The 15,830-nt window shown below is 36.8% G+C and overlaps 1 protein-coding gene across 2 annotated transcripts in view; it reads left to right on the top strand.

Annotated features, from left to right (window-relative positions):
- Positions 1 to 15,830, top strand: part of TBC1D4 (TBC1 domain family member 4) — a 640,377-nt gene that overhangs the window by 570,934 nt on the left and 53,613 nt on the right. For both annotated transcript variants that reach the window (XR_008619072.1, XR_008619073.1), the window contains one exon: positions 5,192 to 5,325. The gene's annotated coding sequence lies outside the window, so the exon portion shown is untranslated. The remainder of the gene's footprint in view (positions 1 to 5,191; positions 5,326 to 15,830) is intronic.

Raw genomic sequence — 15,830 nt, 5'->3', positions numbered from 1 at the left:
AGAAAGAAAGAAAGAAAGAGGATAAAATAAAGTAGGATAAAATAAAATAAAGTTATTAAAATAAAAAAGAATTATTAAGAAGAAAAAATTTTTAAAGTAAAAAAAAAAAAAAGAAAAGAAAAAAGGGACCGTCAGAACCCTAGGACAATGGTGAAAGCAAAGCTATAGAGACAAAATCTCACACAGAAGCATACACATACACACTCACAAAAAGAGAAAAAGGGGGAAAAAAAATATATCTTGCCCCCAGAGTTCACCTCCTTAATTTAGGATGTTTCGTTGTGTATTCAGGTATTCCACAGATGCAGGTACATCAGTTTGATTGTGGAGATTTAATCCGCTGCTCCTGAGGCTGCTGGGAGGGATTTCCCTTTCTCTTCTTTGTTCACACAGCTCTGGGGTTCAGCTTTGGATTTGGCCCCGCCTCTGCATATAGGTCGCTGGAGGGCATCTGTTCTTCGCTCAGACAGGACAGGACTAAAGAAACAGCTGATTCGGGGGCTCTGGCTCCCTCAGGCCGCGGGGAGGGAGGGGTACGGATGCGGGGCGAGCCTGCGGCAGCAGAGGCCACCATGACATTGCACCAGCCTGAGGCACACCATGTGTTCTCCCGGGAAGTTGTCCCTTGATCCCGGGACCCTGGCAGTGGCAGGCTGCACAGGCTCCCGGGAGGGGCGGTGTGGAGAGAGACCTGTGCTCGCACACAGGCTTCTTGGTGGCGGCGGCAGCAGCCTTAACGTCTCATGCCCGTCTCTGGGGTCCGCGCTGATAGCCGCGGCTTGAGCCTGTCTCTGGAGCTCCTTTAAGCAGCGCTTTTAATCCCCTCTCCTCGCGCCCCAGGAATCAAAGAGGAAAGAAAAAGTCTCTTGCCTCTTCGGCAGCTCGAGACTTCTCCCGGACTCCCTCCCGGCTAGCCGTGGTGCACTAACCCGTTCAGGCTGTGTTCACGCCGCCAACCTCAGTCCTTTCCCGGCATCCGACCGAAGCCCAAGCCTCAGCTCCCAGCCCCCGCCTGCCCCGGCGGGTGAGCAGACAAGCCTCTAGGACTGGTGAGTGCTGGTCGGCACCGATCCTCTGTGTCTGTGCGGGAATCTCTCCACTTTGCCCTCCACACCCCTGTTGCTGCGCTCTCCTCCTTGGCTCCAAAGCTTCCCCCCTCTGCCACCTGCAGTCTCCACCCGTGAAGGAGCTTCTAGTGTGTGGAAACCTTTCTTCCTTCACGGCTCCCTCCCACTGGTGCAGGTCCCGTCCCTATTCTTTTGTCGCTGTTTTTTCTTTTTTCTTTTGCCCTACCCAGGTACGTGGGGAGTTTCTTGCCTTTTGGGAGGTCTGAGGTCTTCTGCCAGCATTCAGTGGGTGTTCTATAGGAGCAGTTCCACGTGTAGATGTATTTCTGATGTATCTGTGGAGAGGAAGGTGATCTCCGCATTTTACTTTTCCGCCATCTTCTCTCCTGCCCCATTTCATTTTTAAAAAGCTACTTGTGACCCACCGAATTTAATTCACATCCCGCTAGTGAGTATCAACCACCAATATTTTAGGTTAGTGCTTGTTCAAAACACCAGTCTACAATGAGATATGTAGCTTGTATTCAAATACAGAACAACTATGTTATTAAGATCCACTCTTTAATTCAGCCAAGTTGTTGTTATTTTCAGACTTCCTCAGAGAAGGAAGCATTGTTTTTGTTAATCTTCTGGTGCAAGGTCCTTATCTTAGTGCCGTCTATTAACAGATATTTTAAGTACTAGTACCTGCCTGTGGAACATACTTTTAGTAACACTGTTTAGTAACCCTGGTATTGAGGGTGCAACATTGTGAGTTTTGTGAATGTTCAGATGTAAGAAAATATCAAATTGATTTCCAAAGTTGTTGTATCCATTTATATTTGCACTGGAGTCCCTGTTTCTGCAAGCCTAAACACCTAGTATTGCAATTATAAATTTTTACATATCTATTGAATAGAAAATTGTAACTTATTGTTTAATAGAATAGAGTTTAATAGAAATTTCCTTGATTATTAATAAGATTGAGCTTCTTATTTTATATTAATCATCCATGTTTTTTCTCCTGGACTTTACTGTTCAATATCTTTTGTCATTTTCTATTACTTTTTCTTGTTGAATAATAGGTGAAATATTTCTCTGCCACCCTCTCTACAATCCATCTACTTATCCCTTATGGGTAATTAAGCTTTACAAGTCATATGTGTTTCAAATACTTCTCCAACTTTGTGGTTGTCATTTATCTCTCTGGGATGTGTGTGTGTGCGTGTGTGTGTGTGTGTTTGAACAAAAAGTAAATCCAACCACATTAAGCAGCTACCTTCCTTTTATCATTAGTATGTTTGAAGTAATAGAAAATTTTCCTCTGTGCTCTTCTACAAGTTTTATTTTTATCCCTGTATATCTGGAGTTGATTTTTGTCTGTATGATATAAGGTAGAAATCCCAGGAAAAGTTTTTCTTATATTAACCAATTTTCATAGGGCCATTTATTGAATAATTTTTTTTCTACAATGCTCCTTCTAACATATATATATCTCCATAAGTGCACAGGATTGCTTCTGGGCCGTTTATTCTGCTCTGTTGGTCAAATTGTATGCCAGTAATATACCATCTCAGTTATCATATTTTAATAGTAAGTCTTGAGATTTAGTGGGGGCATTTTCCTCTCAATATTGTTTTCTTTGTTTAGGCTATTCTTGCATCTTTTTTATTCTATATTGATTGTAGAATCAGTTTGTTAAATGTCTCACAGACTCTGTTAGGATTTTCATAGAAATTACTTCGAACATAGAGATCAATTAGACATGTGTATAACCATCTTGGACTGTACAGGTCAGCCCATCTGCCGGTTGAGTGCCACCAAAAGATTTTTTTTGATGCTAGGTGGAGAAGAATTATCCAGCTGAGCACTGCCCAAATTCTTGACCCTCTGAGATTGAGAGATATCAAATTGTATTTGCTTTATGCCACTAAGTTTTAGGATATTTTGTTAACAGTAATAGATAACCAATACAGAATTTGCTATATGGGAGTGAAGAACTTCCATAACAAAAATTTGAAACATATTGCATTGACTTTGCCACTGGGGGGAGATAGAAGCTGGAAGGCCTTGTGGAGCCTGTCTGTGAAAGCTGGAAGAAGACTGGAGGAAATTGTTATTGGAGGCTGGGAAGAAAGGCAACTTTGCTATGTAGTGGCCTGAAGTTTGGCAACATTGTCACCTATGATAACATGTATATGTAACTAATTAACTGGTGAATTTGGCTGAGGCATTGTCCAGTAACAGTGTTGAAAGTGCCATTCCGTTTTTTAGCCCTATATAATAAAGCAGCGATAGAGGGGAAATGAGCTACAAAAGGAGAAAATCAGTTTTCAAGAAAAATTTAGAGAAAATACAGAGTAGTAGTCATTTGAAAATAAGTATTTCTCATTTCCAGTTTCTCTAAAAGGCTATCAAATTAAGAAATTACTATAAGGTAAAGATCATCTCAAGGATATGCATATAAGCCTCTTTATTAAGGTGCTATAAATATTTAAGGGCATGTCTCATAGTAGCTTTCAACTAGACAAAACACCTTCTAGGAAATTTAAAGCCCTTTTCCCATAGCACCCTGACCCTTATCCCAAGCCCCAGAGACCTATCTTGAGATATTTGTGATATGGTTTTAATCTAATATAGAGAAATTTACTAAGATTCATAGGAGTCCCACAAAGTTTATAAGATAATTGTATTAGTACCATCAACTTGGAATAAAAGGGACAGAAATATTTCAAACAAAACAAAAACTATGAGTCCTCAACTAAGAGCAGAAAGAAAGATGAAAAGGTCAAGAAGCAAAATGGGTTATTTATTATGGAAAATAAAAGATGACTAAGAGGGGAGTTCCCAGGACCTAGAGGGTGAAGCCAAGTGTCACAGAGAACATTTCTACAAAATAGGACTGGCCCCTAATCAAGACAATGGCAACATATGCTTTCCTTTTCCCCACTTTTTTCCCCAGCTTTATTGAGATATATTTGACATATAACATTGTAAAAATTTAAGGTCTATAATGTGATTATTTGATATATGTAAAAATTGTGAAATGATCACCACAATAAGGCTAATTAATAAATCCATTAATTAGCTCACATAGTTACCTTTCTTTTTGTAGTGAGAATATTTAAGATCTTTTAGCCACTTACGAGTATACAATACAGTATTGTTAACTATATTCGCCAGGCTGTACATTACATCCCCAGAACTTATTCATCTTAAAATTGGAAGTTTGTACCTGTTGACCACCATCACCCATTTCTCCCAATCCTAGGCCCTGGCAATCACCAATCTGCTGTTTATATGAGTTTCATTTTCTTAGAGTCCATGCATAAGTGAGATCATACAGTATTTGTCTTTCTCTGTCTGACTTATTTTCACTTAGTATAATGCTATCAAGTTTCATTTATGTGGTCACAAGTGGCAGGATTCTTTTTATGGCTGAATGGTATTCCTATATATATTTGTATATATACATACACACACACACACATACACACACACACATACCACATTCTTTTGTCTGTTCATCTTCTGATGGACACTTAGGTGTTGCCATGTCTTGACTATTGTAAATAATGCTGCAGTTGACCTGGGAGTGCAAATATCTCTTTGATACCCTGCTTTCATTTCCTTTGGATATATAGCCAGAAGTGGGATTGCTGGGTCATATGGTGGTTCTAAATATTGTTAACGTCTTGAGGAGCCTCCATACTGTTTTCCATAGTGGCTGCACCAATTTCCATTCTCCCCAACAGTGTACAAGGGTTTCCTTTTTTTCATATCCTTGTCAACACTTGTTTATCTCTTGTCTTTTTGATGACAGCCATTCTAAGGAGTGTGACGTGATAGCTCATTGTGGTTTTGATTTGCCTTTCCCTGATGATTAGTGATGTTGAGCACCTTTTCGTGTAGCTGTTGGCTGTCTGTATATCTTCTTTGGAGAATTATCTATTTAGATCCTTTGCCAATATTTTAATTAGATTACATTTTTTGTTATTGCCTTTTCTACCAGTTTTGAATGAGAGTGTCCAGTGCAGTTATTTGGTCTCTGTATTGCCATTGGGTGTATGTGTGTGTTTGGGAGGGAGTAGTGTAAGAATGGCAGATAACTTTCTTTTTTTTTTTTTTTTTTTTTTTTTTTTTAGTTTCACAAGTTATCAGATCAAGGAGGACCATACTCAAGTTACTGCACTGAGAAGTATGACCTGTACTTGGACCTGATATGGATGACAATAACCTCAACTTCAAGACAGTGCTACCTGGCAGGGCTAGGATGAAGGTGAGTTAACTATCTTTTTGGAAGTCCCAAGACTCCGTGTAAGAAGTTCAATAAGCCTGAGTTCAAACCATGTTGGAGGAGTCATGTGAAACTCTAGGCAGTTATTTCTGTTGAGTGCAGCGTTCCAACTATCACTGCCAAGGTGCTAGACGTGTGATTGAGGCATGTTGGACCATCCAACCAACCTATCCAACAGGCTGAATAAGAAAAAGGACCTCTTTTGATGCCTCATGGAACAGAAGAATCTCCCAGCCAAGTGATTTCCAATTCCTGACCCACAAAATTGTGAGATATAGCAATAATTGTTGGTTAAGGCTACTAAGTTTTCAGGTAGTTTATTACACAGCAACAGATGATGGCAGTGGAATCCTTTGGATATAATTGTTCATGTGCAAAATAAAACACATGCAAGTATATTTATTGCAGCACTGAAACAATCTATCCTTCAACAGGAGACTGGTTAAATTACGGGTTATATACATACTGGAAAGTATATGCAGTAGTTAAAAATTGGGGGTGTTTTTTGTGCATGAATATAGAAATATCTCCGAGAGGTTGTTAAGTGAAGAAACGAAAATGCAGAACAGTATGTTGAATTTGCACCTGTTTGTGTAAAATAAAATGGGGCTGAGGAATTAAGTGTTTGAGCACAAATATCTCTAGAAGAACAGGCAAAAACGAGTCATATTGGTTATCTGCCGGGAAGGAGCCTTTAACACAGAGGTAGAATTCGAGAAATTTTGGAGACCCTAGTTCAGAAGCTGTGATATGACTGCTCATTAGCCTTCTGGCCTCGAATCAGACCCTTACATATTAGCAACTACTTTGCCTCTCCTCAGCAGCAAGCTTGATCTTACTGTTCCTCTGCTGAAAACTCATTAAAAGGGCCTCATTTCTCTCAAGGTAAACTCCAAAATCCTACCTACTTTAAAGTTTAAGGTTTGTCTTAATTTGACCAGTCCTGATCTCCTATCACTACACCCAACATTTTACCTTTTGGCAGTACTCAGTTATTGGTCCTTGAAAGCATGATGATGATCACACCTTCGTGATTTTTTGTATGATGTTCTCACTGCAGGGAATTCCTTTCCTCTTTCCCCCTCCTCTGATGTTGAACTCCATTAGATCCTTTACAAATAATTCTGATTCACTTACCATCTACCAATCAGAATGAATCATTTACACATATGTAGACTATTTTTTGCAATCTCATAGTCTATTAAAATTTTTCTTAGTTTACACATCTACACTATTAGATTAGGATCTCATTGAAGGCAGAAAATGATTTTTGTGTCCCAGTTTCAAAGTCAGCTCTGGCAGGTGATAAGTTCTCAGAAGCTGATTGCAAACGGAACTGAAAGACTGTTATATATAACAATCTGGCACCGTCTTCGATCTTATTTTAGATATCCTGTATTGCATTTGAAAACATTATCAGAACTAGTATCTTCTCCTGGTAGCGTTACTAAAGAAGTATGTATGTGTGCATATATATATATACATATATATATGTACATATATATATATTTAATATTTTTTTCCTTCAGGCACCTCATATTCCCTTTTGATTAAACAGTGTAGTCTGTCCCCAGGCAGACATTTTTTCTTGTGGCAAGATGACAGAGTAACAAAATGTATACCTAGAATTCAAAACAGTATAGTTAGAATTCAAAACAGTGATTAAAGGGGTTTGTAAAGAAAAAAACGTGATAAAGAATTTTCTCAATTATTCTACTACCAGAACAATCGATTAAAATATCCATTTCCTAGGCGTTTACTTGGTAACAGATAAATCCTCATTGTTTCCCCCTCCAGAAAGATCATGTAGGTGTCATTTGTTGATAGGATCTATGAAGCAGGGGAACAGTTTACTTAATTATAGAAAAGATATATTGCACATTTGTGTATCACGCCTGGATGAAGAGATTTAGAGGGAAAGTTATCTTCCTGCAAAATCCCTTGGTAATCGCCTCACAGTCTCATTTGAAAACTTGAAGTGTGGAAAAGTAGATGCACTAAACCTGTTCATATTCTGTTAGTGACAAATGAATGCTTTTTTATAGTTTGTACTTGCTGTGAGCTTCATTTAGAGGTTCAACTGCTTCTGATAACCAGTTTTGAATAACAATGGAAACATCTAGCCAGTTTGTGCTTGACCTGGTGGCGTTGGTGGTGGGTGGGTGTCTGTGCAGAGAGCTTCACTTTCCGCAGAGCCTGCTTCAGAGCTTGGGGGCATGTGACATGGAGTCTTCCCTATTCATGTGAATTCACATATCATTATACTGCGAGTGTATTTACATAGCATCATTTTACTCTTCTGCATTTAATCAGTTAGAACCATGATTTCATTTAAATACCTGGATGCCTCATAAATTCAGCTTTGCTGGAACCAGAGCAAAATCTTGGAGATTGCGATGCCGTTCTTATGGAGCCAGTTAGCACCTGAAAGTGTTTTTATTTTTAAGCCAACACTTGGTGACTGCTTGACAAACATGGATGTCATTCAGATTCTACTGTTATCTGATACTTATATGCATGTATGTATATGTGTGTGTGTGTGTGTGTGTGTATTACCAAGTCACCCTGAATCCAGTTCTTTCTCTGGTGGTCCCCATGTCTTTATAGTACCACTCTGGGTTTTCTGCAGGCATTTAACTCAGCGGGGTCCCTGCTGTTTTCTAATTGACCAGGCCCTCATTCTGGTGCTTCTTTCCATGCTTGCTGCTCTCTTGGCAGCCCCTGCATGTGAGCATCCATCTCATCCTCCCTGGCTGTATGAAGCTTCAATTTACCATGGCATCCACCAATGGGTCACCAATTTCCATTACTTCTAGAAGGAAATTAGCCAATCCAATAAAGTGATTACATAAAACTTTAGAGATAGAGGGATCCTTAGAGTTAATCAAGACTAAGTGTTCCATTTTGGGGACAAGGAAATTGAAACCCAGGAAATGAGAGTAGCTTGCTCCAGGTCAGAGATTTCACAAGAGGAACTCAAAAGTTCTGCACCCCAGTCTAGCTCTACTTGCAGGAAGCTACAAATCACGTTGTCTTTGTGTTACAGCGTTTGGGTTTAATGTTTACATAAATGTTAACGCTCTCCTCCAACTTAGTAATACTCATCTTACTCTCAATTTTCTAAGAACAAAAGCTTAACTCAGTAAAAATTCTAATGGTGAGGCCTTCAAGTCTCTAAGGCAAACTGAGAGGCCAGTGTTTTGGGGCTAGATTGGGATGTTATCTAATCCCTGAAATTGTAGTGGAGGAAAGTACCTATTTTTCCTACCCTTGATAGTTTCCTACCCCGACTTCCTTAGGAAAAGTCCTCTGCCCTATTAGGCAGCAACGTGCCCAACTGCAGACAGACATTGCCTGGTCCCTGTGGGAGGCGAGGCAGTGAGATGTAAGAGGAGGTCACCGGGGAGGGTTTTTGGGGAAACTTTAATTCGGGCTACTTGGCTTTTCAGGAATGTTCTTCTTTTCCCCATTTGTTCTTACCCCTTACTGGTCATTCTGCAATCATGTTGTGACCTTGAGAATATGCTAAGAGTGATACAATGAAAAGATAAAAGGCCTGGAGCATAGATGACAATGTGGAGGAACTAGACTGCCTATCTCTGTACTTCGTGTTACGTGAGTGAAAAATAAGCCTCCATCTGGTTGAAACCCTGTTGTCTCATATCTGATACATGCAGCTAAATGCAGTTTCTATCTGATACAATCATATTTCAGGAATATACTTATTTTCTCCCTCACTCTTTTTCTCAGCCTCCTCTACCCCTGTAGTCCTTAAGAATGTTCCCATATCTTCTGTCATTCAAAAAACAAAACCAAAAGCAAAATTCCTCCTTTATACCAAGTCTGGTATCCCTCATAGCTCTTCACAGCCACTTTCCTCAACAGAATAGTACATACTCTTGTAAACTAAATTCAGTCCACTTCTCCATCTCCCATTCATTTGTAAAAATCCATCTCTTCAGCAAGTTAGCTATAAAATACAACTCAGTTTTAAGAGATAATACATATATTTGGTATAAAATTCAAAAAGTGAAAATGTAATTACAGTAAGAAAATAGACTGTCCCCGACTTGTATCTCCCACCCAGTTTCCTTCCATAGAGGCAGCTAAATTACCAGTTATCTTTGTGTGTATATATTCTTTCAGAGATATTATGTGCAAATGGAAATAGACACGTTTTCCTTTTTAAACATTTTTACACACATGATGGCATATTGTATGCATTGTTCTAAGCTTACATTTTTCACTTATACATCTTGGACATTTGTCTCAGAATTGACTCAATGTTTCTTTAACAATTATAGAATTCATTATCTGAAGTTAGCAAAATTTAATGAATCTTACATAGATGGACATTTAGAGTGTTTCAAATCTTTTTATTACAAACAATATTATAAAAAATATCCCCATAAATATTTTTATAACATATTTAGGTATATCTGTAATAAATTCCCCAAAGTGAAAGCTTAGGGTCAAAAAGGTACACATTTTTACTTTGATAGCTATTGTCTAAATGCCACAGAGGTTTGACCAAGAAAATAAAGTTTGTATAATATCTTAGTCAGCTCAGGCTGCTATAGAAAATACCATAAAATGGGTGTTATCAACAACAGAAATCTACTTCTCACAGTTCTGGAGTCTGTAAGTCTGAGATCAGATGTCAGCATGGTCGAGTTCTAGTAAGGGTCCTCTTCTGTGTGGTAGACAGCCAACTTCTCATTGTGTCCTCATGGTAGAGAGCAGAGAGTGAAGTAAGCTCTCCTGTGTGATGAACTGGGAGATTGGGATTGACATATATACACTAATATGTATAAAATAGATAACTAATAAGAACCTGCTGTATAAAAAAATAAATAAAATAAAATTCAAATATTCAAAAAAAAAAAAAAAAAAAAAGCAAGCTCTCCTGTCTCTTCTTGAAGGGCACTAATCTCATTCATGAGGGCTCGGACCTAATGACCTAATCAACTCCCGAAGGCCTTACCTCCTAATACCATCACATTGGAGGGGTAGGATTTCAACATATGAATTGGGGATGGGGGTGGGACATTCAGTCCATAATATATAAGATACTTAATTTCTAATCTCTGCAGAAGTTAACTGCTGACTTTCTATTTTGAGAAATGACCAAATTATTATATTGCTACTTCCTCCTCTCCATATCCCCCATCACTTGATTTTAAATTATATTTCTTTGTTCTTAATTTTATACCTTTAAATACACTTATACCTTTATTTGGCTTATAAGCTCTTAATGACGTATATTTGAACCCAGCTATAAAAAATTTAAAAGTCTGTATTCTTAACTTTTCTCTCACATTTCTTTTTCCAGATTTTGCTGCATTTATCGTAGTTACAATCTGTCTTATAACCATAATCCTGACATTTAATTTTAGTCCAGCAGTTAAAAGGAATCAACACCCATGGCCAGTTCATTCACAATAGGTTTTCTACCCCCTGGCTAAATGAAATTTTTCTTTTATTTTTTTAAGAAGAGCTCATGGGAACTATACTTTCAATTACGTTTATTCCCAAGTGAGAGAAAGTTAAGATATTTATTGGGTCTTTTTTTTTTTCCCTCTTGAGGACTCTTTGGGCATTTTCCCATTGTTTTCTGGCACAGAATATTGTTATGAAGTCTCAGGTTAGCTTGATTTCTTTACATTTGCTCTAAAGGTTGCTTGATCTTTTTATGTAAGTGCCTACTTTCTTTATCTGATAATTCCAATAAGTTTACTATGGTATGTTATGATACTGAGCCTCCTACGTCAATCTTTTTAGGAAAATATGACCTTTCATGTCTATAGATTCAAGCTTTCTTTTTTCTGAACAGGTTTCCTGAATTATATCTGTAAATATTTTTATGATATATTTTAATTCTTTATTTTGGGATACTCATTGTACATATATTAGATGTCCTTATATGACTTTTACATCTATAATATTTCTATACAATTTTTAACTCTTTTAAAATTTCCCTTTTATTTTACTTCCTTTTCCCTGCCTGGTACTTCATGATGTTCACAGGGTCTACTTTACTTTTTGGTCTGTTACCGGTTTTCTGTACCAATTTTCTGTAATCAAAATTGAGAATGTTTTATTTTTTTTCTCTGAAAGTTAATGTGTTATCTCCTTCTGTCACAGCTTTCCTGAGCTTTTATATCCCTGCTCTGATACTGCCTCTTACCATCTATTTGAACTTATAATTTTTCAGTGCCTCCAATTCTTTACCTTAGAATTGGGATAATAATCATTCTACTTGCTAGAGATATAGTGAGGATTAAATGAGTTAAGTTATTTACAGAAATTAGAATAGTGCCTTACACATGGTCAGCACCTTGCTGACCAGTGCTTGTTATTATTATATTTCTGGGTTTATTTTATAGAGGCAACTCCTTCTCTTAAGTTTTTATTTTTTTTAATTTATACAGATATCTGGTCCCAATTTCTGTCTGCTTTGTGGCAAACAATTTTTCTACCAAGTGCTTTTTGTTTTCCAATCTAACCACTGGCTCTTTGGAAACATACATTACTCACATATAATAAAGTAGATAAATCATTAAGTGGCCTAATCAAGAACAAAATGTGAGCGAAAGTTAAAATGGAATACTTGAAAATAGTCAGGAATGTAAAAGAAACAGAAGACTCATAAAATTATACTTCAAAAGATTCTATACAAATACATTTGAAAGAATGTACAGGATGAAGAATTAACTATGAAAATATCTTATCTAAATGAGATCAGGAAGAGATGGAAAACCCAAGTAGATGAATAATAATGGAAAAAATTGATAAAATCAAGTTCCAAATGATTTTACTGGTAAATGTTCTTAACTCTCAGGGAACAGGTTATTCCACTACATGTCTACCTTTTCAATAGCATAGAGAAGGAACAAAAGGACTTAAGTTTTTTCATATTTTTTTACAGGACCAGTATCACTTTGAAATCTAAACCTTAAAATAATACACTTTCACTTACAAACACATACATGTACATAAACATACAGTTATAAAGGCAACCGCATCTACCACCACCATTGCGAAAAGTCTTTAAAACTGCAGGATAATCTTTAAAAATTTGAGATATAATTGACATATAACATTGTATGAACTTTAGTTGTACAACATAATGATTTGATATGTGTATACATTGCAAAATGACTACCACAATAAGTTTAGTTAATATCTGTCAGTCTACATAGTTACATTTATTTTCTCATGATGAGAACTTTTAAGATATATTTGCTTAGCAACTTTCAAATATATAATACACTATTATTAACTATAGTCAGCATTTTGTAAATTACATCCCCAGGGCTTATTTGTTTTCTAATTGGAAGTTTGTACCTTTCGATCACCTTCAGCTGTTCCGTCACTTTCGTCCACTCCCCACACCACGCCCACTTCTAGCAATCACCGATCTGTGCTCTGTATGTGTAAATTTGTGTGTGTGTGTGTGTGTGTGTTTTTTAAAGATTCCGCATGTAAGTGAGAACATACATTATTTGTCTTTATCTGACTTATCTCACTTAACATCATGCCTTCAAGGTCCATCCGTGTTGTGGCCAATGGCAGGATTTCCTTATTTTTTATTGCTGAATAATATGTGTATATATAAAATATATTCTCACATTTTCTTTATCCTTTCATCCACTGATGGACACAGGTTATCTCTGTGTCTTGGCTATTATAAATAATGTTGTAATCAACAGATAATGTACAGATAATCTCAAGATACTGATTTCATTTCCTTTGGATCTATACCCAAAAGTAAAATTGCTGGATCATACGGAAGATCTATTTTTAATTTTTTGAAGAACCTTCATTATGTTTTCCAAAGTAGCCATATTATAGAATAACTTGAAATATAGAATTCATCATACTTTAAAAAAATAATAAAGCACCAAAAAATGAGGTTTGTACCAAGAGTACAATGATTTAATGTTAGAAGTTATGCTAATATAATTAACCATATTAATCAGGTGAAAATCATATAATTGCCTCAATAGATTCTCCCAAAAGCATTTGATGAAACAATTTCTATCTTACCCAAAACCTGTAGGAATAGATATTCCTCCCTGAGGTGTCTATAAATTATAAATAGATTAAGTGACATATGTTCATGTAACTCATGTGTATATTGATCAAACAAAAGCTATTATGCTTCTTTTAAAATGTATTTATTTTATTTAATTTTCATTTTTGGCTGCGTTGGGCCTTCGTTGCGGTGCGCGGGCTTTCTCTAGCTGCGGTGAGCGGGGACTACTCTTCTTTGTGGTGCGCGTGCTTCTCATCGTGGTGGCTTCTCTTGCTGCGGAGCACGGGCTCTAGGTGTGCAGGCTTCAGTAGTTGTGGCTCATGGGCTCAGTAGTTATGGCTCATGGGCTCTAGAGCACAGGCTCAGTGGTTGTGGTGCACGGGCTTAGTTACTTCACGGCATGTGGGATCTTCGCGGACGAGGGATCGAACTCCTGTCCTGTGCTTGGCGGGCGGATTCTTAACCACTGCACCACCAGGGAAGTCCCAAATCTATTATGCTTAATGATTAAAACGGTTATGTGACATCCTGTAAAATTATAGCGAGTAAACTATTCTTTCATTACTTCTATAAATGTATATTTCTCTGGAGTTACGGGCTGATGCAACTGGACGAGAGAAATAAGTAAAAATGTTAGAAAGTTAAAAGCATCATTATATGCAAGTATTGTGTCTGAAGAATTGAAAGCTATCGACTGAAAATCTATTAAAAACAAGAGAATGCAATAAGGTGATAATAGTTCTAGCTACAAACACACACACATATATTTTACATCCAAACAACATATATAATACATATGAACAAAAGTGCAATAAAAACACCTACGAATAAACTGAATAAGAAATGTTTAAGTTCTAAATAAAGAAAACCTTAAATATCCATCCATTTATTAAAAAATCGGAAAGACATATCTTGTGCTTAGAGAAGACAGAATACTATAAAATTATAAAGAGGCAATTCCCAATTTTATTTATAAATTAAATGAGATGTCAGCTACAATAAACCTCAAGATTAAAAAACAAACATAGAAAATTATGCAAAGTTTATTTGGAAAAAAGTGAACTGTAAGACTGGCTGTAAAAGCCTCCAAAAGGAAAATAATGGGAAGGAACCATCAGAAATGCTCATGATGCTAAATTAATTATTTAAAAATCTGTTCCCTCAGCAATAAACTTAGTGAACATTTTCTTATCATATCATTAAAGTATTAATGTTTTCTATTGCACAGAGCGTGAGGTGAGCAGGAGAGGGGAAACTGGGCCTATTGGGAACTAGGGAGCCAGCCCCAGCTCCAAAAGGTGGGATGACTAGACATGTAGCTTAAATTGTCTGTGGCTTTGAATTCAGTTCCTTCTCTGTAACAGAGGTGTACCGTGATCTATTGTGCTACAAATGAAGGTTCACAGAGAGAGGGGGATAATCAGGAGACCCTGGACAGTGGTAGAGAATGAAAACCACAGATAGACATACTTATTTTCACTTCTAAAATTTCTAAGCTAAGGATTTGAAAAGTTTCCTTCTCCTTGGGAATTATTTCTAGAAATAAGAAAACTCCCAGAAAAATCCTTCTTATTTTTGTTTTGAAGATGGTTCCAGTCATTAAATTAAGCTACTCATATGCACATACTATATTTTATATAAAGTCTCATAGTGCAATTTCATGTTAACTTGTTCACTAATTATATAATAAAATTGCTGGAATAATTATCCAACTCATATTTTATTAATGCTTAATTAAAGATATAGCTTAAGTAATTGTGGCATATTATAGCACTCATGAACCAGAAAGTTATAATAAACAATACAATGACAGAAAATTACTAGGTAGAGTAGTTTGGTTTTATGGGTCTTTTAACTGAATTCATAAATAAATTACATCATTTTTGGATGTTTTTTGGTTCCATATTATCCTTTCTAAATGAATTTCTGCCATGAGAATCATATATTCATAAAGGTGGCTTTCACTGACAGCCTGCAACAGGTATCAACATGCCCTTTGGGTTTTTTCATAAATCCAGTTTTTAGATCTGATGTCAATAGTGGCTTAGAAATAAATTGGGAGAAAGATTGACAAAAAGCCATAAATTGAATAACCACAGGGACTTACGTTTAGGGGCCTCAGGAGGCAGTATGACTTATTGAATTATAACCTTAAGCAGAATTAAACACTTCCGTCTTTTGTATTTTCCTTCCAGTCAAAAACATGACTCTGAGTGAAAAGTGTTGTCTTTGCTTCCAATGTGATTCTTCCCTGATCTTTTCAATCATCAGTGGGTCCATGCACCGTGTGGTAACAAAAAACTAAAATATTAAGCTGAGTATGCAGACAGTGGTGACAAAAGTTTACTGTTCTAGGTTTATCCAGGTTGTTGCCGTATTTCTTTTTATTACAATTTGTGTAAGCAAACAGATTCTTTCAGAAAATAAATGGATCAAATCATGAGCAAAG

The sequence above is a fragment of the Physeter macrocephalus genome, chromosome 13, assembly GCF_002837175.3.
Source record: "Physeter macrocephalus isolate SW-GA chromosome 13, ASM283717v5, whole genome shotgun sequence".
In the NCBI taxonomy this organism is placed as follows: Eukaryota; Metazoa; Chordata; class Mammalia; order Artiodactyla; family Physeteridae; genus Physeter; species Physeter macrocephalus.
This window is presented reverse-complemented; position numbering and strand designations above follow the sequence as displayed.